The sequence below is a fragment of the Ambystoma mexicanum genome, chromosome 4p (assembly GCF_040938575.1).
Source record: "Ambystoma mexicanum isolate Mex_15411 chromosome 4p, UKY_AmexF1_1, whole genome shotgun sequence".
Classification (NCBI taxonomy): Eukaryota; Metazoa; Chordata; class Amphibia; order Caudata; family Ambystomatidae; genus Ambystoma; species Ambystoma mexicanum.
The window spans coordinates 1,219,880,741-1,219,907,317 of NC_090927.1; the positions used below are offsets into that span (position 1 = coordinate 1,219,880,741).

Genomic DNA, 26,577 nt, shown 5'->3' on the forward strand with positions numbered 1-26,577 from the left:
CTGAGAACAACTCGGAAATTGCTCCCAAACGCTATTCCGACTCTATTCGTTCACATGCCACCACAGTTGAGTCACGCTCCTGGATTTAGTCTAAGGCCTTGCGGTAGTGGGCAGGTAACCAAATGGATTGATTGGTGTTTTAGGTGTAAATGTCACTTATAATACTTTCGATATATATATGATTGTATAGCTTTTTAAATAATGACAATTTTGCTAAACATCAGTCCTTGGTTTTAGAACCCTCATAGAAAATTGATTTATGGGCACAGATAACTATGCTATATTATGCATTTAATAAAGCATAATGTTCTCGTATTCACTCTCCTTACATGCCAATTTTTAATATTAGCATTTCTAAATCAAATAATACTTTCCCTTCACAAGTCCATGACTATGCACCGAATATGAAGCAGCAAGATTCAACATCCATGTCTTGCCTGGAGTCATCAATCACTTCGAGCGCGTATCAGGTAATCTTACTTTGCTATTCTGTTCCAGTCTTGTTTTATGCATGGAATTTGAGATAATGTGATCGTATTTACATATCATGTCATTACTTTACACAATGTTTCATTTGTGGTTTTCTATTGATATGTACCTGTGTCCGCGTCCCAATGTGTGTGTTCAATTTCCAATATTTTCATCCCTATTAATGGAAGTACTGTGTTTCAGGGAGATGCTGAAGCGTCCACTACAATTACATCATCCTTTGTAGTTGATCCATATCCAGATGTATGCGTACTGACAGTTCTATCGTATGAGATACTCTGATCATATTTACATTTTGTGTCGTTCTTTTATAACAATGTTTCATTAGTGGTTTGCTATTGATATGTACCTGTGTCCGCGTACCAATGTGTGTGTTCAATTTCCAATGTTTTCATCCTTATTACTGCAAGTACTGTGTTTCAGGGAGATGCGGAAGCTTCCACTACAATGACATCTTCCTTGTAGTTGATCCAGAGCCAGAGGTATGCGTACTGACAGTTACATCGAATGAGATAATCTGATCATATTTACGTATCGTGTCATTCGTTTACACAATGTTTCATTCGTGGTTTGCTATTGAAATGTACCTTTGTCCGCATCCCAATGTGTGCGTTCAATTTCAATATTTTCAACCAATACTAATGCAAGTACTGTGTTTCAGGGAGATGCTGAAGCATCCTCTACAATTACATCATCCCTTGTAGTTGATCCGGAGCCAGACGTATGCGTACTGACAGTACCTTCTAATGAAAGAAATTCAGTCTAATGTTATTTGTAATACAAATGACTTACTTTAAATGGATACTCTTTTCTAGGGATGTATACAAGATCCGTATATTGAATTGGAGGCACATGGATCCGACTCAGTGCACCAGCTTGCTGTTGGTGTTGTTAGAGTAAAGGAGGTTTCAACGAAAAGAAAGAAAGATAAGGTTATTTTTGAACAGTTTCTATTTTTAGCAATTGTTTTGTGCTGAGGCCTTCATAATATGCTTTTTTTTAATGTAAATTGTCCGATACTGTATGTTGGATTTACATTGAACATCCTTTTTCCAATCTGTCCTGTAGTTGCCCGATGGTGTACGGACTATGCAGACACAGACAGCGACATAAATGAGTGATGCTGCTTGCCAAACTGTTTTCACCATGGAGGAACTATTAATTGAGGCGCAGCGTGTTCAGACTTGAGATGCCTTTGTCCAATGGCCAGAAAATGAATTTAATGTGACCGGCGAATCCAGCAAAGTCTTTTTGGACCATTGCTACAATGCAACTGCTCCACCATATGAGGGTGAAACTGAATGTATTGAAGATACTTTTGAATTAGTCGCAGAGCACTTGACACAATCGACACCCGCCAAAAAAGTGCCACCCAAAAAGCAGTCGACATTGATGTTTTCTCCTATTCACGGTCAAGTAACAGATGTTGAAATGACAGAGACTGAAGCATCAACACAATTGACCGACGAACTAGACAAAGATCTCAACTATAGTATGTCCAGTTTGGCTGATATGTCCACAACAGTTCAGTCCGAAACAACATTAATGCAGGATGACAGTCTAATAAAGGAGACCAAATACATAGAATTCGACAGCTGCTTGATGGACATTATAAAGGTGCTGAAATGTGTGCATTCAGTGAGAGGGCAAGTATGTGGGAAGCCATTGGTGAATGTGACTCGTCTAACACAAGGCAGTAACCTCAAGATACATGCCACCTGTGAAATGTTACATAAAACATGTTCATGGGCCGCTCAACCGATGCTGGGGAAACTGCCGGCTGACAATCTACTGTGTGCCACAGCTTTACTTTTCAGTGGCTCAAGTTTCAGCAAGTTATCCAGTTTCTGTCAATTTGTGGGAATCCATTTCATTTCTAAAACGCAGTACTATAAATATCAACGTGATTATCTATTCCCTGCCATTAGTGAAGCTTGGAAAATTGAACAATTGTCTATTCAAAGTACATTCACTGACAAACGGTTCAGGCTACCCGGCGATGGACAGTGTGACAGCCCCAGATTTTCTCCTAAGTACTGCACACACCACTTTCAGGACATGGAAAGTAAAAAAAATTGTGAGTTCGGTGGTCGTGCAGGTGTCCGAATGTAAATCCACAGTGGCCATGGAGAAACTTGGTTTGATAAAATCACTGGAAGATCTGCAATCGAGGGGAATGCAAATCGACCTCATAGCCACTGACAGACACGTTTCAATAGCCAAGACAATGAGAGAGCAGCTTCCAAATATTAAACATCAATTTGATGTATGGCATGTTGCCAAATCAATCAATAACAACATTTCGGCTGCAGGGGAAAAAAAAGGTTTGGAAAGTATTTCACAGTGGTCCCAGTCTTTCAGCAACCATCTTTGGTGGAGCTCCAAAACATGTGATGGGTCTGTGGAAATTCTAATGGAAAAATGGCGGTCACTAATGCACCACTGTTCCAACGTTCACCACTGGACAGAAAACCAACATTTCCACCAATGTGAACATGGCCCTTTGTCCCGGGAGCAGGCACGGAAGAAGCAGTGGTTGATTCCATCTTCACCTCCACACAAAGCCCTTGAGAAGATAGTGTTTGATAAAACTCTATCAAGAGATCTGAAGGGACTCACAGTATTCTGTCACACAGGTGATTCGGAGGTGTTCCACAATATGTGCCTAAAGTACAGACCAAAGAGATTGCATTTCGGCATCAGAGGGATGAAACATAGGACATTTCTAGCAGTATTAGCGCATAACGAGAATGTAGGCCGTGAACAATCTAGGACTGCAGGAAACTTAGGGTTGCTTCGCTACACTATGGCCTTTACGTAAAGAAGCACAAAATGGGTGGTCAAACCAGTATATGAGGAAATGGAATTCGATTTTGTTAATGTCGTAGAGATGCATACTCATGGAATTGCGTGCAATTTTGTTCAGAGCACCCATACATTGCCACAAAACATTGCCAATGTGCCATGTCCACCCAAAGCAGAGCTTGTTGAACAGTTCAAATCCCAGTACAAATGATTACCATCTGTTTTTATTTTTGCCAAAAATGTTTTTATGAAGTGTTCAAATAAAGTATGCAATTTCTCTTTCCAAATCTATCCGCTTTGTAATTTTTTTTTAAAAAAATAGTACAGTTTTTACGATAGCCATTCAATGTAACACTGTGCTTTCACATTTCACAGTTTCGTCGAGCTACTGTGGGACCTTCATTTTTTGTGGTAGGGCCAGATAGATAACAGTGTGTAAGAATCTTTGGGTTTCGGCAGTTGCCTTACCATACAGTTCCCCAAGCCGCTGAATAACTGCTTGTCACACAAAAGGGATGAGACCTAGTCTACATAAGATACTAGGCACGTAAGAAGTACTGACTGTGAAAACATGCCATGGGGTAGGAGGCCGTGAGATAAGCAGAGGTGGGGGTATTGCTAGACACACTTTGACTCTGTTTTTGTGTTTCCTCGACTACAATTTTGGAGTAGTATGCATTCTGTCATTGCCAAGTTTCCCCTACCCCTCAGCAGCACCACAAACAGAGAGCAGTGACAAGCACCACATTTTTCCTCCATGGCCCGTGCTTCACAATTCCAGTTCTCATGGATGCGTTGACTCGAGATGTTGCAAATTAAGAATGTATGTTCACTGTGAGTGAAGTTCACCAGCTTTGAATTTTTGCTTGCGAGCCGAGGAAGCCCACGCGTCGCACACGCAGTATAAGGTTCTATTGTTTTTTTACCTTGAGAGACAGGGACCATTCCGGAAAGGGATTGAATTGAAGGAGGGGTGTAATAACGTAAGATATGATGAAGTTGTCCAATTCCAGAACTGGACTGTTACATGTAAGTTCAGTTTATGAAAAATCATTGACACGAACGGAGTCTGCGTTTCGGTCTGCATTACGCCAAGAGAATGGAAATGCCGAATATAATGTAAGTTTCACTTTAGACAATTTTATACCAGAACTAGTCCAAATATCAATAGCTGACCGTTATTGCTGGGTCACATTGTACTTGTTCGTTCTGTGTGGCATATGGCAATGAAACACAAGTACAACCTTTGGGTGCTGGTCTTTCTGCCGGGCACATGGGCAGTCCAGCATCAACACGCATTTAGACCACCACTCAGTTCCCCCTGGTTCAACGCTAATAAATCATTGCATTGTGCACCTCGAATTGTTGCCTCAGTTTACGCATTACATTTAGAGCTGAACATACTCCATTGCACTATCCTCGGAAGCAAATAGTGGAGTACTTTCCACGTTGTGTTCTCTCTGTTCACATTGTGTCACGTCTGTGCTAATAAGTAAAATGATTAATTGTAATAAAGATCAGCTACTGAGACACATTTCTATTTTTATGTTTTGCAAACAGCTACATCCTGCTATTCTGCGATTGTCATCTATCAGACCCCAACCAATGGTTTCTTCAACCGCCAGCTGCAGCTACATGTCAATCACTGGCCTTATTTGACTCTTATTTGGGACGATCGCCAAGGGCCGATATGCCCTTACGCTATACCAGCGATTAGGAGCAACATAACAACCTTTACGTTGGTCTTGTGCCAAGTTGATGCACAAGCCTTGTAATTCACTGTGTGACCAAAGTGCTTCTTTACCCAAAACGAACACCCTGTGTACCCAAAAGGAACAGCGCGTGACTCACGATAAACATTTGCGGATCTAGAGCAAAGAAAAAAAGTTAAATTTTGATTGAATATGTCAATCGCCGAATGTTCTCGAAGCATTTAATGTGAAATAAATGTACATTACCAATTGTACTGTCTTGCTGTTTCCTTTTGAAGTACAGTTTCATATTCCGAATTGTGACGCGCTGTGTTCTGAGACGATGTGTGTTGTTTTCCGGGTTCTGCATCAAGTCGCTTAGGTGACGACTGGGCACGTTTGGCTACGTCAGGGAGAAAGTCAGAGAATATCAATGATTTGGTGATGTCAGGCTCAGGGGCGGGGGATATGATTTAGTGCCGCAAAGGCAATCCACCCTGGGCGATGCAGCAACTGATAAGATTAGTGAGGCTGAACACACATGCCTAACACAATTTTCTCATTCTAGCCTTCATCATGGTGCACACATGGCCACACTGTTACACATGGTGAATATCTTTTTTTAAATAATTTTGCTTGTGATTTATGTTCTATACCTGTATAGCAATCAGCCATTATGCTACATGTGCACTGATGCGCGTTCCTCTGTCAACCAGCGAGTGAGCCTCGCCAGCGTTGCGTACCTGGCGCTGCCAGGCTTTGGTTCCAGGCTGGCAGTGAATGCTTCATGATGCGGTAAGTACTGCAGAGAGACAACCTATGAAAGCCCTGAGAGAAGCAGAATTTTGCTAAATTCTCTGACCAGGGCGTTGAGAAGTTTACAAAGTGCCTAGAGCCCAAGAAAGGTATTCAGAAATATGAATATTTGAACTTTGGCAGGACTGCAACTTGGAAGATATTGAGAAACCAGCTGCAAAAGAGTGAAGCAAAAATGCAATCAAGTAGGCCTAGTACGATAGTTGCTGTTTGTCCTTCCCCTCTACTCCCCGTACCCCTTTTCCCTCATTTATTGTCAGGCCGAGTACAGTAATGTGATTTGTAGGTTCCCCTTCCCTGCCCCCCTTGTCTCTTCTATCCTTATTTTATGTCATGCACTTGTATTACACTATCAGAAATTTCATCACTCCTAGAACAGTAGTGTTATCTGTAGGTTCCTTTCCCTTGCCTCCCCCGTTTTTGTCTGCCACTATACTTACTTTATGTCATGCACTTGCACTAGCAGAAATGTCTTCAGGCCTAGAATGCTTTTATTGCTTGTTAGATCATTCGGAATTCCAAGGCCTAAGAATGAAACTGTACTTCCCTTACCGTCTTGGAGCGCTTCAAAACATTTGTTTTGTTTATAAGCGCGATTCAAATAAACTATAAATAAATAAATAAAAAATAGACACTAGGGTCCCCACAGAGTGACTCCGAGCCCAACTGCTCGGCTTCTCCCCTGGCTAACGTGATGCACAGAGAGTGAACAACACTGACAGGGGGGAGCCCGTAACAGATGTTCAAAGACCTTCAAATGCGTGTCGACGAAGGACCACAGAAGGTTTCTGCAGAAGGGATCGCAATATCTTGAATGCTGGTATGTGCTAGTAACAGGATCCTAAGGCAAGTACAGGCAGCAGGACTTGCAGGTTAGCAGAGGCAAAAGGACCAGTAGACAAGGAGAGGGAAGGTAGGCATACATCAAGAAGACTGACAGGCAGGAAGGGAGGCTAGACTCAAGGAAGAAAAGAGGCTTGGGAAGAAGATGCAAGTCCAAGAAACAGAAGGCTAAACAAGGGAAGCAGCTAGGTTCAGACAGTAAAGGCTCAGAACAAGGTGGCTAGCTGGAAGGCTGACTAACATTCCAGAGGGAGTCCTAGTAGCCAGGAGCGTTAAAATGTGTAGTGATCCGCACCGGGCCTGTTTAAATATGAGGAAGCACAGATGGTCGTGTTGCTAGGGAGATCAGCACTTCTTTTCCAAGCCATGCTTGCACAGCCCAGGGGCAGGGCTAGCACATTGACCGCACATACAAATATGTCCATGACTAAAGTGCATGACCTGACCCCACCAGTGCTCTGTTCCCGAGTATGCTGTCGCCCTAACATCAGACCCCATGCCTGAAAGATCTGTGATTGGTCCACCTTCACTGGTAAAGGCAGCACCAGGACCTGGCAGCTAGGAGGCATGCACTGTGCATGAGAGAGTCACACTTGAATATTTCACATGCATTATGACGGGAGATTGAGGGGAGTCAAATCATCCGTGTACTAAGCAGACAAAGTCCTGCTGCTCAAATTATATAACCAGAGGTACAATAATTGCTACAGAAATTGGTTAATTTAGCATCACCACCAATTGTTCCAGAAAGATTCTGAACTTGTGCTGTCTGTGAATCCTGTATAAAGAAGGAGAGACATTTCTGGTCGGTAGTGTGAGCAATTCGAGATGCAAATTAATCCAGTCTCGAAGGAGAAATGGAAAGTGCATTTCGGTAATTTATACTCTAGTAGACTGGTTCACACTAAACTGAAGTCTCGCCAAATTAGCAGCAAATGGAACTTACATTTTTATCAGGAGAATATTCTCCTCTTGGTCAAAAGAACAAGTAACTCGAGAGCAGTGGGGCCGAATGTTTTGTCAAATTGTACCATAAAAGGAAACCTGGAATTTTTGGCCACCATATTATATGTACTGTTTGCAAATGTTATTTCCTGTGGTAAATCGCTAGGCTCTTGGAAACTGTCATTCGTGGTGCTCATCTACAAAAAGGGAACTCGTCTGGGCCCGATTAATTATCGTCCAATAACATTATTTGATGTGGAGAGTAAGATCTTTTCCTTGCTGATTCAGAGAGATGGAAGAATGGGGTATTAAGGTCGGGAGCCTCACTAGAAACTAATTGGGTTGTCATAAAATGTTGACACCACTCTTAATTCTATGATTGTGAGCATATTCCAATTTCCTCCTTCTCTCTCTCTCTGGCCGCCCACTCTGGCTCCTCTTCCTGCTCCTTCCTGTGAGGCTAAGAACCTTGGAGTCATCTTCAACTCCACCCTCTCCTTCTCTCCTCACATTTCTGACGTCTCTAGGAAGTCAAACAATCAGATGCACCTCCTCAGAGGTATTCTTCCTTTTCTCACCTTCCCCAAGAAGCTCACTGTCTCCAGAGCTCTGGTCCTCTCTAGGCTGGACTACGGCAACAGCCTCTTTCTAAATCTGCCTACCTCTACTCTTCCACCTTTACAACTTATCCAGAACAGGACTGTGAGACTTATCCTTGGCCTCAAGCCCAGGGATTGTATCTCTCCAGCACTGAAATCTCTTCACTGGCTCCCCAGGGCTGCAAGGATCAAGTTCAAGACCCTCTGCATCATCAACAAGGCTTACTGGGGCCTGGCACTGCCTCCAACTTTCTTTTCCAAAACGTCTTCCTTCTCGAGCTCTCCGCTCATCCAACTCTCTGAGGGTCAGACGCTGTTCCAAGCAGAGAGTTGGGGACAGATCCCTCTCCTCGGCTGGGGCCTCCCTCTGGAACAGCCTCCCTGCCTTTCTCAAACTTGAGCAGAACCACCTCCAGTTCTGGAAGCAACTCAAGACCTTCCTTTTCGCTTTCTCTCTTCCTCTCCCTTGCTGATGTACCCACCTGCTCCACGCACTGGTCTCCTGGATACCCTCTGAACTTGGGCCCAGGCTCCTGCATGTCCAGTTGCCCTTGCACTCCCTCCATGCTCCCGAGCACTTAAGGGTCTGTTCCTGCAACCCTGCAGTCCCTTCTCTCTGCATTTATGAGCCACCTGCTGGCTGCACTTATTGATTTACATGCACTTCTCCCTTCCCCTCCCCCCTGGCACTTCTCCCCTTCCCTCTTCCCCGCACTTGTGTGATCTGAATGACACAAGGCCTAGTAAGACCATTGTTTTGTCATCCTTTTGTTTACCCCGCCTTGCTTTGTCGCGCCTACATACACTTGTGTACAGGCACGTTATAAATGCCATGTCATATCATATACAAAGCCGCACTCTACAGACCTTTTTCTGGGTTTTATTGATTTCTCTAATGCTTTTCACCTTGTAAACCTCGATGGATTATGGGCTGAATTGGCTAAGTGGGGCCTTCCACCTGGTCTGTTAAATATCCTGGTCGACTTATACTCAAATACATTACCACAGGTGCAGTCTGACAGAAAATGTAATAGAGATAATCCCCACAGATATAAGCTTGAAACAGTGGTGCTTGTTGGCCCACTGTCTCTTTACCATTTATATATCCGCCCTAGGAGAAGGCATAGAAGGTGATGCATTGGGATCCATGTGCCTGGGTGATATTAAAATACAAAGGTTAGCATATGCTAACGGTAGTCTTATTTTGGATCACACCCAAATTGGCTTGCGGATGATGCTAGTAGCTCTGCATATTTATGCAAGAGCTAATGATTGTATATTCAATGCATAAAAAACGAAAATGATGAGATTCTCCCTAAACAAGAGGAAGATGGGATTTAAATGGGCATTGGAGAACATACCTATTGAGATCATGATGCACTTTATATACTTTCTATCCACAGTAGATGGAGGAATGTGGATATTAATAAGCAACTTCACCTAAAAGTGGATGGTTTTATACCCAAGATGAAGAATTTTAAGCATATGTAAGGGAGGGTCTCACGATCCCTGTAATTAAATATTACAAATTGAATGTGGTTCCATGGTTAATTTATGGTCTCAAGACAATGCTATCAATGATATCATTTAATAGGGAATCCATGAATAGTTTTGAAGCCATGTTGTGGTGGAAGGTACTATGTTTATCTAACTGTGTCCCCCCCCAATGGCCATCACGTGATATGCGATATGTTGCTTCTATTCAGGAAAGTGATTAGTCTACTCCCAGAATCCTTATTCTGTAATTTAAGTAATCTGCTGCTCATTAAACCTTGCATGGTTTTGACTAAGTAGGTTTTGAGTGCAATGCCATAGTAGAGGAAGTGTGTTGTACTCAAGAGCAACTTTATGAAACCCCTACAATGGTAACAGAAAAAACAACTCCTCTGGGAATGGGATTGGATACAAACATGTTCAGCATTGGGAAATTATACGTTGTATTTTGACCTGCCTACGGAACACAAGAAATGGGGTCACTTACTGACTTATTTAGAAAAATGGCCAAATGTTAGACTACGATCACTATTCATGAGATTCCGATGTAATATTATTTTGATGGGTTAGATCCAAAATATCTGAAGCAATCTTGACTATCCTGTTGTTGTTTCTGTAAAATAGACTTTAAGAACAAGACATTGAAACATTTGTTGGTGGAGTGCGTGAGACTTTCCAAAGTTCTGAACCGTTTTATGGGTGAATATCTATGCTCTGAGTATATCTTGGATGATGATCTATTCTGGCACCGATGCTACTCAGGTAGTTCACTTCAACCAGTAATGAAGTTGATCAAAAATGTCTAGGTTTTATATAATGGTAGGTTGAAATGTATTATCGAAACATCAATTATGTATTCATATGAGGACAAATGAAATATTTATGTTTTTATAGGAATGTCTGGTATTATGAGATGTATGTCCTGATGTATCACATTTTGCGGAGTGTTCTTATTTGTACTATATTTTATATAATACTAGCAGTTGTACCTGTGCTTCGGACAGTAATTCCTACTAAAAAAAAGAAATTAGACAAAGGGACATTTAGATTTTATACTGTTTACATTGTCTACAGCATGGAACCTACCCACATGCCACATTTTAGGTTTGTAGTATGTTGGGAAGTCTGTTGAACTTTTCGAACAGACACACACACATATCCACACAATTCCCCCCAAAAGAAATTAGACAAAGGTATATTTATATTATATATGTTGTGTATTGTCTACGTCATAGAACCTACCCACATCCCGAATTTCAGGTATGTAGCATGTTGGGAAGTATGCTGAATATTTGAACAGACATACCCACGCATATCCTCAAATTTCCCTTTTATATATAGATTGTGTTTTTTCTTTTTGCTGTTTGTATATTTGTGAAAGGTTTATTTTAAACCAAACCACAAATAAAAAATAAAAACGACTCCTCCCTCCAACTAATATTCTTCCCTCCACACTACCCACCCTACAGGGTATTCAATTACCACTCCTCCATCCAACCCACTACTGCTCCCTCCAAACTATTACTCCTCCCTTCAAATCACTGTGCTACTTCCTCCACACTACAACTACTCAAACACCCTCCTTATACTCAGGACCATAGAATTCACAGCCACTCCTTACACTAAATGTTCTAACCAAACCTGCCACACTAACACACACACTCACACTGCAGTACCACTTTCCCTCACTAGCCAATGCAACACCTTCTCCAGAAATCACCTCTGTGCTCGGACACTCCTTCCTTCCTCTTGCTGGTTTCTTGGTCTTCCATCTGGTCCTCCACTAATAAATCTCTCCCCCTCTGTGGTCTTGGTATTCGTCCCTGGCCAATGTGGTCTTGTATTGGCCAACCAGGATGGGATATATGCAGCCAGGTTTACAAATAGAGGACTAAGCTGCACCCATATTTTCCACGCAGGCCAGTCGTGGAATGGCAATGACAGCCCGGAAGGCCGAATGTGCAAATTTGTGTCTTGGGATTTATTCCTTATCCCCCAAAGGTAAGTTCCATTGCGGAGGGTGGAGTTTGTATCTCCTGAATCAGTTCCTGGTGGTCTAGGGTTGTTGGCAGAGGCTTCCCGGTCTGCGAGTACAGCTGGTGCGCTGGCTCGCCTATCTCTCTCTGCCAGTCTCTCTTCTGCACTGGTGGATTGCAAAATCCTGGTGGGCTGATTACTGGTGTTCGTGCCCTGGTCTCCTGGCGACTGGCATACGGCATAGAATCTCTTTTCTACATTGGATGCTTCTTGATAGTTTCCCATTTGTTTCTCTAGCAGAAACTAGAAAACACTGGTGAGCATCTTGTTGAGGAGGTGTGCCCTGAGAAAAAGGTGGACTGCTCATAAATAGACTGGCATGGTGGAGGCCAGGAATAGGCTCCAGGTTTCCTCTCTGTAGACCTCCCACCTCCGGCTGAGATAGGTTCCCGTACCCGCTTGGCATGGCCAGGGTGCTGGCCATTTCACAAAAAGGAACTTAAAATGTTCAGTATGATGGGCGAGTCTGGGAGTGAAGCATTCAGGTGACTTGCCTGAATCAAAATGTTGTTCATTAAATTCAGTGCTCCCACAGAATGACATGTGTGTGGAATGTGTGCATTATAGAGCATTGATCAAAAACGTGCACTTTTAATGGTACAGCATCTCTGCTTTCACACTACACGGAGAAGTCATACAGTTATGATGACATCTTCTAGGTGGCATTTGCAAATCCCGCAGCTGCTAATCAACAGTGTCTGGACTGGAAACTAGCTTCCAAAGAACAGGCATGGGTGTACAACTTAAAGTAGATTGAGTGAGGCCTTAATGAGTAGGAGTGTGGGCACATGTAATATAAGTACATTGGACACTAGACTAATAGGATGAATTTTGGTTGTGTGCATGATGGCGAGTTTTCCCAAGGAACTGAAGTATAGTCGTTTTACGTTTTACTGACATACAGCTTCAGATGTATGTTTACGTGGAGCAAGGCACCTATTCCAGTTACTGCAGTGGACAGGGTGTATAATTGGTCCTTTCTCTGTGTTCAATGGACTGACGTGATGCTATATGTGACTCGGAGTTCAGCTAATTGTTGAATAGCTGGGCTCAATTCCTTACATGATGTGTGTTTGATCCCATAAGAACGTGTAGTTTTGACAGCTGCAGTGTTCTGACTTAATGGAGCTAGGTTGACCTGTGGCATTAAGTGCTTGGAGTTGAATATAGAGTGTGAGGTTCTTAATTTTAATTTGTCATAGTTTCTAATTAAAGTAATGTTGCATTTGGAGTCATAAATAAAGTTTAGGACTTAAACTTTTACCTCCAACTGTTCAGCAGCCATTTATTTTTCCAAAAATCAAAACTCGAACATGAAAATATATATTTTTTTATTTTTTTTATTTGGTTTATAACCAGTTAGGTTTTTACAAAAGAGCAGTTTCAGCGTTGGTGCATCTTGTCCGTTTACAAGCTACGTAAGGACACCACTTTCGATTCGAGTTCAGTAGCACAGTTGGTTTGATCATAGGTTAGGTGACAGTTTCAGTTTTAGTGGTAAGGCCAGGCAGACAGACAACAGAAGGTGAAATGTCCGCCTTTGTGTTTGCTTTTTTTAGGGAAACTGACAGAAATTTAGCCGTCGTCCTGGACCATCTGACGGAGTCGCCTGCTATCAGATGGAACCAACAAGTTTCTTCGTCTAATGTCGTTGCCTGCAAAGTAAGTGGTGTCATTTAGGCTTGCCTTTCGTGTGATAACGCTGGGCAGAACGTGAGCAGATGGCGCACAGATTCTACTTCATCTGGAACTCCACACAGACGGCAGTCTGGAACTGGAGAAAGAGCTCTGGTATTCAGAATTTCCCTGGTCGGAAAGAGATTTAGTCGAGCGCGCATACATGTTTTCCTTAGTTCTTTCGCAGGACATTTCTCACAATATTCTCACTTCTTCTAATTTGGCTTGGATTTTGGTAACCCAATCAGTTAAAGGTTTGCAAGATCCCTAGGTGATTTCAGAGGCTACCACCTGGAAAATTGGGAGTGAGCTGGGCATCAAGATTTTTCTGTGGAGCTGTGTGGCGCTTTGCATCACCACCATGGCTAAAGATGGCAAGCCCAGATCTCGGCGGATCGCTGGCATTGGGGCTGACTTGGGCAAGCCCAGCACTGATTTCCAAAGGAATCCCTCCAACTGGATCCAGTACTCCGCTGGGAGGGTTAGGTTGGCCGCCATTCCGTAGGTTATAGCCGGAACTACTGTTGATTTGTAGAACTGGAGGGAGGGAAACCACGAGAACTTCCCGAACCTTCTATCCACTGCACGTGTTTGTGCAGTTAGATTTCTCATTTTTCCCCAGAGTGAGTTTTGAAGAGAGTTTTCTTTAAGAGTATTGTCAATCTGAATTCCCAAATATTTGTATTCGCTGACCTGTTCGATTTTCGTCTTTTCGAGAAGCCAGGAACTATTTGCCTGTTGTTTCTGTGATGTTTTTGAGAATATTAGAATTTTGGTCTTGGATTTGTTGATCTTTAGATTATTGCTTTCCATGTATGCCGCTAGGTTTGTAAGTTGCCTTTGTAGGCCTATTGCAGTCTGATCCATGAGAATCAGGTTTTCGGCGTACCACAGTCTTGACATCGTATAGGTGCCAACTTTGGGCGGGAAAGATCGCACTTTTTTTTCTGATTCTTGGAAATCACTGATGAAAGCTATGAACAGCGCGGGGGCCAATGGACAGCCCTGTTTGACCCCTCGTTCTTTGTTGATCTGGTCTGAGAGCATTCCTTGACGACTGAGGCGCACCCTAGAGATGTTGATGTGTGTAGGGCCATTATTGGCTCAAGCACAGGACCCGGGCAGTTCCAAGCTGTTAACTTTGCCCATAGTTTGTTTTGATACACCATATCGAAGGCTTGAGATGGATCCACCATCGCCATGTAGATCTTGGGCGCCCCTCTCTTTACTTTCGCTTTGATGATGTTGAGAATGAGCAGATTTATTGTTGTGCCAGCGCCCTTTTGGAAGCCAGTTTGAAAAATGTCAGCTGAGGGCGAGTTGCTGGCCCATTTTTTGAAGTGAAACAACAGAAGGAACGCAAAGATCTTGCCAATGATGTCTAGTAGCACAATTGGTCTGTAGTTCGCCGGGGAGCTCCTGTCCCCTTTCTTGTAAATCGGGACTAACACTGCTTCTGTCCACGTTTTCGGAATTTGCTTCTGTTGTTGGCAATGTTTGACTAGCTCGCCAATTGCGTGTGCCAAGTCGTTGGGGTGCTCCTTGAGGTCTAGGTTAGTTTGCCCGTCAGGTCCGGGAGCCCTGGACCATTTTAAGACGGCAATTATTCTAGAGATGTCTTTCACATTATCCAATTTGATCCATGATTCCGATGTCGTGGGAGGGATCGTTTTAGCTGAGGTTTGAGGAGAATGGTAAAGATCTGTGAAGTGTGTGATCCAGTTTTGTTCAGATACGGAATTTGAGATCAGTGGAGCGGTCTGACCGTTTACGCTCTTAAGGAGCGCCAGAAGTCTCTGATGTTTCTTGATGCCCAGGTACGTAGCATGGCTTCTGCGTCATTCTGGTACATGGTCTGCCGTTGTTGCTTTAGCCATGTTTTATAGGACCTGACTGACGTATAGTATGTAGTCCAAGCATCTGTGGTTTCCGTTTGAACTGCCAGTTTTTTTAGCTTTGTCACCTCTAATCGCTTTCCAACAACCACGTTGTTGAACGTGTGGATGTGGGTAAGATGGTTTTGTGTTTTGCCAGTGAACCTCACTTTGTGGGCAGCTAATAGAGACAAGTACTCAGGTCTCGCTACTTCCGAGCTGTTTTGACCATGTTTCTTGCTTAGGTTGACCTGGAAGGATCTTATGTTTTCCGATGTTAGTCGGAGTCGATTTTGTTGCTTGTTTGATTCTATGTCAGGTGAGTACTGAGGTCTTTTCAGTAACGCTCCATCCCAAGACGTCTGAAGGAGATTGTGGTCACTTTCAATCATTTTTATGACTGTACAGTCCACGAAGTATGGGATCAGGCCTTCTGTGATAAAGATGTAATCTAAAGTAGCAGCGGATCCGGCCCTTTCCCAAGTTGGTATTTGGGTACTGCGGTCTCGTAGAGCTGCCGCGTTATGGAATTTTCTTGATTTCATTAATTTTGACCATGCGCGGCCTCTTTCATCGGCCAGCGATTGTGGCATGTGTGCTTTGCCCTTCCTAGTATCGGCCTCACAATTGGCGTTCAGATCTCTGCATATTATGATATTTGGAACGTTCCGGTCAATTGTAATTTTGTTGATATTTGCTGTTGAGTTGCAGAAATCTTTCGTGGTTGTACTCACCAGGTTCCAGTATAAGTTGATTATGGCTAGATCGGTATTTACCCAGGCATCTCGGCCATGGTCGTGGTGGAGCCATGTAGTTAGTGAAGCTAGCAAGCAGTAGCCCTCTGCGACTTTACCCTTTGGGGCGATCCCTGAACCCACACGGATGGCAGTCAGTAGGCCCACTGATGGTCGGCCCACCGTGGAACTTGTAGCTGGTAAGACTTCAATTTCAAACCCATCCAAGGCTGGTTTGTCCAGGAGCCAAGTTTCCTGCAGACAGATCAAGTCGAATGTGCCCAGATTTATGTTGCTTGGTCTGGTTAGGTGGCGGTATCCTCTGGTGTTCCATGATGCCATTTTGAGGGCACTTTCTTTGAGCTGGGTCGTTGAATTCTCGGTCAGCCTCTTGGTATCAGTGGAACACAACGGTCGCTGCTATTTCCTTTGATTTTGTGAGAAAGTGTCAGCAATCCACTTCCATGGATTTGAGGCAGGTGTTTCTGTCGACTCCCTCTTTGGCGGGGTCACCTTTGATTCTGTACGATGTCTCTCCTGGGTGCTCTCAGCGAGTCTGTGAGAGGAGGTGAACGATGCATAATTTTCATGATTCCACTTTTTTGAGCGATCGTCATGGAGTTTAACCCCCTCCTCTTCCCGTCTCTTTCTGGCGCCAGTCCGTCTGTAGTCTCTTGATGGGGAGCGTTTGTCGCGGCGATAGCTTGAGACCCTCTCCTTGCCCTGTCGCCACCAACCTGGACTGTTTTGGGCTTCTGCAGTTGTTGTATTTTTAGACCTATGCGGTGGAGGTCTTTCGTTACTTCGGAGGTGATTTCACTTAACGTCTTGTTTCTTATGTGGAGATATGCTTTTCCTTTGTGCTCCCGATGATAAGGCTCGATGAGTGTGAAGTCATCAGAAGTTATGTGTTTGAGCTTGTCGATTTTTCCCAGTATTCTCAATACTGTTCTTCAATTTAGTACCAGGTAGCTGTCTTTAGCTGAGGTTTGTTCCAATTTAAAAAGTGACGAGTCAGCCAGTTTGGAGTTTTTTTTAGCTTCCGTCTCACTGGTTCTCATGGACTTCTTGAAAGAATGGACTCGGTGACTGTCGTGTCGGTGGTTTTGTCCTAATCTCGGTTCGAGTTTCCGATCAGGTCTGTGATTTTCGGTTTTCCTTAGGTTTTTGAGAGCTTCGAAGGCAGCACTTGGAGAGTTGGAGCGCGGCCTTTGAGTGCGAGCCACAGTCTTTTCGACAGTTCGTTTTTCTTCATCCCGAGGGGTAGTTACCACTTGTTCCTTGCCAAGATCAGGGACTGTCTTAGTTACGGTCACTGAATTTGTCGATGGAGTAGGAATAGGTTCTTCGGGGTCTGGGTGATGGGATGTTTCCGACAGGTCCAAGGAAAAGTCATGGTCATCGTTTGTTATCAGGACGACCGCAGGGCCTACCTTGATTTGGGATTTTTTCTGTTATGGAACTGTTTTCCCCCTTTGATTATGAGACGTGTAGTCTTTATGGTTGGGGCCCAGTGGCAGCTTTTCTTCTGTCGACTTTACTTGTGTGCATAGAAGAGTGTTTGAAAGGTTCCTCTCCTTTATTTGATTTGCGCTTATTGCCGACTGGACTGCGGGGTCCGCTGATGATATTAGTGAAGAATGCTTTGTCGAGATTTTTGAAAAAATAGGGGCCAGATCTTGGAACTTCTCGCTGTCTAAGGTCTGGGTAGATTTTGATTGGCATGATTTGGGGGTTTGCCCCAAGATTCTGTTCTTACACAATTCGTCGCTCAGTTTGTCTATTTTTTTGCCCAAGATTTTTTCCATACTGTTAGAGTTTCGCTCAACTGCAGTTAGGTAGCCTTCAATGAAGGAAAGTTTGTCTTTCATGGTGCTTATCATTGTGGTGTTGTCTGTGAGGGCCTCATGGATTGATTCATAGAGCTTGCCAAATGGATTTAGGGCTATCGTAAATGCCGACATAATAGATAGAAGATATATATTTTTTTTTTGATGGTGTCTCCTTGTCTGCCATAAATGTAATTTCACTTAAGCGACGTGATTTTGTTGGAGTTTTTAAGCCTCTATCCGTAGGAGGCTGGGGCAATCTTTCAGAGGATCTTCTTTCTGCTGATGTCGTTTCTCCTTGGGTGATGTGTGGGAATTCTCCCGAGAGTCTGCTAGGATTTCCCTGAATGTGTGGCCTAGTCCATGTCTATTGGTCCACGGCCTGGTGATTTCTGGGGTCTGGAATACGCCTGTCCCTTGCCAGGGTATCTGGAGTTTGAATCTTCGCAACTTCCGGCGCGGGTTCAGTGTCAGAATTCGTGTGATGGTTTGGTGTTTTGAGATCCAGTATCTGTTCTGGTTTGGCCACTCTCAGTTTCGTTAAGCTTGCTGTTTGTGGCGCTGAGCTATCAGTCACCACGCTCCGGTCCGTGGTTGGGCCTCGTTGTGATTGAGATTTTGGGCTTGAGTCCGTTTTTCGTGCTTTGGATCTTTGAGGCGGATCTTGAATGGCCTCCAGGATTTCTGCATCGGACAACTCAGGGTCCTGGTCTAGTTTTCTTTTGTGTTGTGTTATGAAGTATTCTTTTAGAGATGCAGATATCAGGGGTGCTGGTAGACATTTTGCGCCCCCCTGAGTTTTTGGGGCTAGTTTCTGATGTTTCTTGGTAAATGTTTTTCCGGACGTAGATCTTGTTTTTGTAGTCACTTTTGTGAACAGGGTCTTTGAGGCCTGGTTTGGGTGTCCTGGAGCTCTAGTTTGGGAGTCCTGAATCGTCGACTGAGTCTCACCTGTGGCTGGGGGGTGATCCACAACCAAGGCGGAATTTGGGCTTTGAGTAGAGGTGGCGTGCGGTGGGCACACACCGGACTTTGGCACTTCCACAGTCGAATTATCGTCCGTCGGCTCATTTGATTCTGCAACTGACATCTGATGGGAGGAGGATGACCCGTAAGATACTTCGAACACTGAGTCGTTTGGCGAACGGGTTTGCTCCTCGTTTTCCATGTCCCATGAGTCGTTGGAAATATTTCTCTTAGGGGTAGCTTTTGGATTTGACTGCTTGCTTTGCTTTGGTCGCTTTTGCTGCTTGGCTGGTGTGAATTTACTTTGGTGAATTTGGGCTGTAGTCACTTTCCCTTCGGCTGGCGGGGCCGACGGCTGAGCGCTTGCACTTACGTTACTTGAAATGTTCTCCCGAGTTGCTGCGTGGAAGCGCAGTGCTGCTAAGGAAGGCCTGAGAGGCGTAGCATCAGCGGTGGATGGTATCGTGCGCACTGCACCCAGCCGTTCAGAGCCCTGCCGTGACGGTCCTCCGACAGTCTCCGGCGAGGACTCGCTCGTCAGGACGGTGGGACTGCCGGGTGCTTTCGCGGAGGTGATCCTGATGGCCTCGTAGATGCAGCCGCTGGGGTAAGCTTCTTTGTAACGGCCTCTTGCAAGATTTCTACCCCCGCCGCCTCAGCCACAGGCAACGCTGGAGGGGGCTCGTTGGAAGTTAAGTTCTCCCCCTCAGAGACCACAATGGCCTCAACGTCCGCTTGGGGACGTGGGTTTAAGTGCTGGGAGGACTCTTTCAGAAGTTGTGGTAACTTTGTGGCGCAGAGGAACCTTTTCCTGTTTTGCGACTTTTTCCCTCCCTCAGTTCCCTAGGATCCTGGATGTCTTGTGGTTCTAACTGTTCCTGGGATGATTTGCTGCTTCTCAGACGACGGCTTATGTCATCTCCGGTTGGCGAAAGAGGCGCCATGAAGAAAGGCTTGACTGTAGCTTGGCTGTAAGTGGAATTGCAGTAAGAGTCAGAGTGATTACTAGAGGTTGGACGCACGGTCCTTGCCGCGAAGGGCTGCTTACCGCGTCACCTGACACTGGACACCAGACACACTGCTTCGTACATCTCGCCGCACTCCGCGCCTGCGCGGTGTTTAAGTAGGAAGTCCTTTCTGGTTCAGTAGAAATCGAAAGAGGACTGCAGAGTGAAGCGTGTTTTCAGCAGCAGTCTGTCCTCATGACTAACAGCAGACACACTGCTTTGCACACCGCACCGTGCTCCGCGCCTGCGCAGTGTTTAAGTAGGAAGTCCTTTCTGGTTCAGTAGAAATCAGTAGAAATCGAAAGAGGACTGCAGAGTGAAGCGTGTTTTCAGCAGTGGTCTGTCCTCACGACTCACACCAGACACACTGCTTCGCACACCGCAAACATATTAAAAAAAGAACTAGACCTCCATATCCCAAGAACAACACCCTTATTTGACTAGTTCTTAAACTCTTTCCCCAGCCTATCTAGTTCTCAGTCTATCTGACTTGCTGTTGAGGGCTCTGCCTCTTGTTTTGGTGATATTCACTCTGGAACTCACCAACAAATCAAATAAACGGCTGGGATGAAATAATCACTCCATGACCTTCTCAAACCCTCAGGATTTATAGGCCAACATCAAAGCAAAACCCAACTTGAATTCAAGCACTTGCCGTTGCAGCTGGTGACTGAACCAAAATAATCGTTTCACCCACTCTCTGGTCTTTCACCTGCAAGACAATAGAGATAAAACACAACAAGTAAGTGTAGAGATAAGACACCCCACATTTTATTTAATGTCCATTACAGGATTGTCTAATTAAACAGAAACGCAGGTGTCCCCCCTACTTTTCCCCCCAGGATCAGAGAACAAAACAGTGATATACAGAAATTAATCTTGGGCATTAGTTAAAGAAACAAACAATGTATTCAAAATAATCAGATACTGAAATAATCATATGTATTCAAGAACATTTCTTTCAAAACAAGAAAAACAGACAGTAAATAAGTAAGAGTTGAGGAGGGATTGCTCAGGGGCAACGTGTAAAACAACGCATCCCTTAGAAAGCACTCACTGGTATTAAGCGTGCTATAAATGAACAATAAAATAAATACGTTCAATCAATGAATCCAAATTTATAAAAACATCATCACATAATTAGAAACATACCACAAACACTCAATCACTCTTCACCATGCACATATCCTTTTCTCAAAAATCAAAACACATAATAAAAAAACGAATCCAGAAACAACTAATTGTCATCAGTTCTACAAAAATAGCATAATTATGGTGCAGGTCTATTTACCATCCCTAATGAAGAGCATAATGTGTTAGTTGGGAGAAGTGGTTGTGTAGTGAAATTAGACAGTGAAACAACCGTGCAGAGACTTGTATCCCAGCTTCACCACAAAACAATAGAGTGATCCTGGACTGATCATGTTCATTGATTGTATAGTAGTGGACTATCCTCAGTGGAAAGGTTTGCCGTCTCAGATTATGGGTGTATCTTTGGCCCACTGTATGCTCATTCCCGTCCACTAGGCCATTGAGTAGAAGGAGTCTTAGAAAGGAGAGAGCCGTCCAAATGTCAAAGGCCTTTGGTGAGCTTAAATGACACAAACTCTTTGTTTTTGTCTAGAATTTCAAACTTTCCTCCTCATTTCATCAATAGCAATCTACAGGTCTGACTGCAAGCAAGTGGCCTTGTCTCAAAGTTTCTTTAGATGGGTGTATTTAAATCTTCACAATCACAGCAATTACGACTGGCACGTGTGGACTTCAATGTAAGATGGAGACATAAAACTACAATCATGCTCCCTTTGTATAATTATACATTTATTTAAACACAAATCAAAATATGTGTTGGTTTATCATGCGGTTCGTGCACTTTCAATGACAGGTCTGCAAAACGTGCCATTCTAGTTCAAAGACTTCAAATAGTCAAAAATAATTGCATCTAACTGTATGACAAGAACTGGGAAACAATGTAGTCAAGGGCCAAAATTGTAGACTGGGCAGAAATCCCAGTTTCAACACTTAAGAAAAGTGTGTGATCCTGGCCAACACATTTAAACTCAGTGTCTAACCTTTCCAATCCCTAAATATTTCACAACTGTAGAGTCCATCTGTACTGCTATTTCAATCATGCACAGAGAATTAAGCCTCACATCATTGCATGCTGTAATAGAATGGAATAGGCTACATTGTTTTGTAAAATCACCTCCCCAACAAGCCCAGCAATTTTCAAGATCATAAATCAGGATCTGTTGTGGGTCACGTAAGTCATTAAATCACTGGACGTCCAAAATCATATCCAAGTTGGATGAACTTAGGTGTACTGAACTCGACCTCAGATCCAATCCTTTCAGAGTAAAAAGGAAACTCATGGAAAACGACTGGATCTGTACTCTCAGGTAACAGGTAATAAAATTGCGGCAAAAATGTCGCTGGTAAAAGAAATTGCAGAAAAAATGCAGTGGTTTGACCGGCTAAAGGTGTACCCCATTATACCATTTAAGGGGAGCAGGAAATGCGGGTGTGTTCCCCCTCCCCTTAAATGGTGTAATGGGTCTGGGAGTTCTGGTGTTTTCCCCTGCATCCTTTACATGATTGTGGCGGCAAAACCACAGCATTTTCTCGCCGATATTTTGTATACACAGCCATTTATGCTGCGATTTTAAGACATGCAACCTACTCTCGACAAGTCTTCAACTTGGAAACTAACTCTCATTTTACCAATGAACATCAAGAAGTTAAATCAGCTCGCGGTTACTTGCTAAAGTTCCCTAACAGAGTATACCTAGATATATTCCTGAGAATGCGACTTAACTTGCTTCCCACCAATGAGAACAATGCAATAAGGGCAAATCGGAGCAAAACAACTGTAGATTCTGTAACACCCTGGACGAAGTGGAATCTATAAAGCGTTTGCTGATTTTCTGCCCTGTCTTAATTATGGAACTGAAACGCCATTAGCTAGCACTGGCAGAAAAATTCGGGACTTCTGACGAAGAAGCCTGGTGCGTGAGACTGATGAGCGGGGGAAAACAGTGTGGGTGATAGCTGCAGTTTCGTTCATACGTGGATTTTTACCTCAACGGATAAATGAACCCTGGCAGCACACTCCAGTAAAAGCAAGAAACAAGATCTGGACCTTCATGACATCTGATCTCGGAAAGAGATTTCTCCCTCCTTTCTTCTTTTTCTTTTTCTTCCATCCCATCTTTTGATGTCCTGGTAAAGGAATCAGACTAAAACTAGGATTATAGAGTGGGGAGGGCACGTAACTAGTAAAGGATGGGATTTGTATTCAATGTTTGTAAAAATTGTAATCAATTAAAACAAATTTTTTAAAAAAATATTTCACAATTGTCAGTTCCTCACTCATGGCAAAATCACTTGAACATTCTGGCCCTCTTCTAATCTATCTATGTTTGTATATGTGCCCCTTCCAAATAACGTATACACTGCAGGTGGTATATCTTCCTCCTGGGTGTTATTTTAGAAATGAATCATGTGCCTATGCTAGAACATAGCCCCCCGCATTGTGGACTCAATGCTGCCCTTGAAATGCCATTAGGTAGTTGCCCTGAATCCTGCATGGTTACAGCCACGAATCCAGCACAGAAAAAAAGAGGTCTGGGGGACTTCTTTAAAGGAGATGCCATCATGCTCATTCAGGGGGTCGGGGGGATATCGAGTTATGGGTTGTGAGTGGGACGGGGGCGGGCAGGCAAAGATTCTTAATGACTTCCTTATCATGGGTTGAGAGGGGTCACAAATGCAATTTGGCCCCGTGTTATGGCCCTGTGCAAAGAGGTTATTTTGTAACATTGTTTCTCTGCCTAGAGAGCATTTCTTGTCACTAAGAAGGAAGGACTCTTGGTGCATGGCCACCAAAAGGAAAGGGGCAGAAATAGGCAGGGCAGAGGCACTGCTCCAAACCCTTCTCGGCCCCAGCGATCCTGTGTTGTGTGGAACCTGAAAAGAATGGGCGAGGAAAGGGGGCAACTCTAGAGAAACACCCCAGCCAGTGCCATCTTAAGCACTTTTGTGGCCCTGGGCACGGACATCTTTGGTGCCCCCCTCCACCAAACAAAAGGAGGAAGGAATCATGAATACTGGTCATGCCCCCACCCCGCACCCGCTGCACTCACACCCTATAGGTTGATATGCTGTCTTGCAGCATAATAAGCATGTTTACTCCCTTTAAGTCCCCTTGCTCTCTACATTCTTGCTCTAATCAGAATGATAAACAAGTAGCATTTGAAGACTAACATTAGCAGTCTACAAACTGGTTACTGTTCTAGTACATACACGATACTTTTTATCAATAACATCCAGGAAGGTAGATGTAGTATTAATGCAGTACCGAATGTAAAAGGTACACGTAACCCATAAGAGACAGAATTCACATTAGCTGCCTCACAGAATGTAAAAGTGCTCATGCATGGATAGAAACCACCAATTGGAAGGAAGGAGAACGCTACACACACCGTAGCATGGATAGTGAAGGCAGATTAGAAGCTACCTGGAAGGTGTCTTTATTCAGACAGACTGGGGGTCATTACGACCTGGGCGCAAAGGGATACCGGGCACCGGTAATGACACCGGTGCCGGTAATCCCTTTGTGCCCTATTCCGAGGTCCCTTTGCGGGCCCCTCCCTTAACGCCTGGTAAAACCAGGCATTATGGACGGGACCCGCAAAGGGATACCGGGGTCAATAACGGTACCATGGGGGCTCAAATGGGAATTTACCGGTCCCGCAACGGTCGGAATAGATCGGTAAATCCCCATACCACCAAGTCGGTGGCAGTACCGGTATTGGTGCTAGTCATGGCGCCAGTAGCGCCATGACTAGCACCAACCTCGGAATGAGGGCCACTGAGATTAAAAGTGGTATATGGTTTTAAAACAGTGTTGCCAACAATATGAAAGGAACAAATGCCTGTGCTGTGCAATATAAATATGCTCACTATTAACTCAGTTAAACCATGAATAAGGCTTTTATGAAGATCATTCGATGAGAAGAAAATCACTCAGAAGGGCTGACAATTTTGAAAGGTTTAGGGATTGGCAATATTGAGAGGTTAGGCAATACAAGATTAAATGAGATGTCCAGGATCACACATTGGTTAAGGGCTGAAGGGGTGAAGCAGGGATTTGTACCAACTCTGCAATTTCTGCATTTGAACACTTTCTTTTCCAGTTCTTACCATGAACTAAAACAATCTCATTTTATTAAAAAAACTGACTTGGAAAGTACACAAATCACATTACCAAAAATGACAATTTTTAAACAAAATATTATAGAAGGGTGTTATGCAAAATGGGAATGATTTTAGCTTCATTCTCTCCATCATCAAGGGAAGTATGTAAGAACCAGCATACCAATCGATGTGATTTAACACATTTGATCTGCGTATGTATTTTATATTTTAAAGCTTTAAATACTTCCGAAACAATGGCTTGTGACATTGTCATTTATAAACGTACATAAAAACCTTTGACTTTCACTAAGAAGCAAACTGTTTTTTGTGTCAAACAAGCAGACCTTAAAATATGCTTGCCTAAGGTCTGCAACATCTGGTCCACTCTCTTCTGTCTACAAACTCATCCACCCAAATGGTCTACATAAGAAGAAAGATCAAGTAATGGGCTAAACGATACCAGCAGCATGCAAGAAGGCACACCTCACAGAAGACAGCACAGTAATGTAAGATGTATTAGATGATTTGACCAGGATCACTGTATCGTCTGCTGGCAAATCCAAGATACAAACATGAACGCTGTTGTTCCATAGTCTTGAATATGGATACTTATTCACCTCTTGAACTAACATTTTATGCCATTGTTGGAGGCGATTGCCTAGGTTTTACAAAGCCCCGTCTGAACAAACCAATTTCTAGACCTTCACCATACGGATGATATGTTAGTTTTTATAGCAACCCCTATCTGGTACAGGTACATTGCTGATAATAACAGATGTTGTTCTGCAAAACCAAGTACATATGCAGGCAGGTTTATAAACTTCAGACAGAGGAAAGGCTCAGCCAGCTTTGCTGGAATGTGATATCCTAATTTTGTATATGAACACATATCTCTGCAATGGGTGCTTCACAGACTGAGTTTCTTCTGGACCATTTTGGTACTCAATTTATCAATATGCATTTCACCATTGCCTATTGCACATGATCAACATCATTCCCACAGGAAGGAAAGAATGCTAGAGTTGTGCCATAAGGAACACACAAAGCAATACATGATGAATTGATCATGGCAGAATGCACTTGCCAAAACAGAAAGGCAATGGGTTTAGAGCCTCAGCAGCACCCCATAAAATATCCTGACATGTCCTATTTAAGACTGGTGAACAATGGAATCTTACTTCTTCAGATCAGCTAGCCTTTTGGGCCCTCTCCAAGGTGGGGGCCCCCTGCAAGTGCCCCTTTTGCCCTCCCATAAAAACGACCCCAGCTCAGGTGCACAGTCATTGCTCTAATCTTGCAAAGAGTTGTCCTGTACCTGCAGACTTAATCATGGGCCGGTGCAAAAACGAGTGTGGGGCGCTTACCAAATGTTTTGCACAGGGCATCACAAAACCCTGTAAGCACCCAGTAACATAGCCAAACACCTGTGTGCAAAGATCTCCAAACAGGTGATACGATGGGTTATTTATAACGCACTTAATACCCAGAGGTTTCTAAGCGCGGACCCGGGCATCGAACCTGTGTGGCTCAGTGTCGTCTTGCTTCCAAGGCGAGCGCGTTGCCCCTGAGCTATCC

The 26,577-nt window shown here is 43.7% G+C and overlaps 1 long non-coding RNA gene across 1 annotated transcript in view; it reads right to left on the bottom strand.

Moving 5' to 3' along the window:
* The window catches only part of LOC138453746 (uncharacterized), a 326,084-nt gene that overhangs the window by 154,330 nt on the left and 145,177 nt on the right, over positions 1 to 26,577 (bottom strand). The window contains exon 2 of the long non-coding RNA XR_011260512.1: positions 20,462 to 20,518. This is a non-coding gene — a long non-coding RNA (uncharacterized lncRNA). The remainder of the gene's footprint in view (positions 1 to 20,461; positions 20,519 to 26,577) is intronic.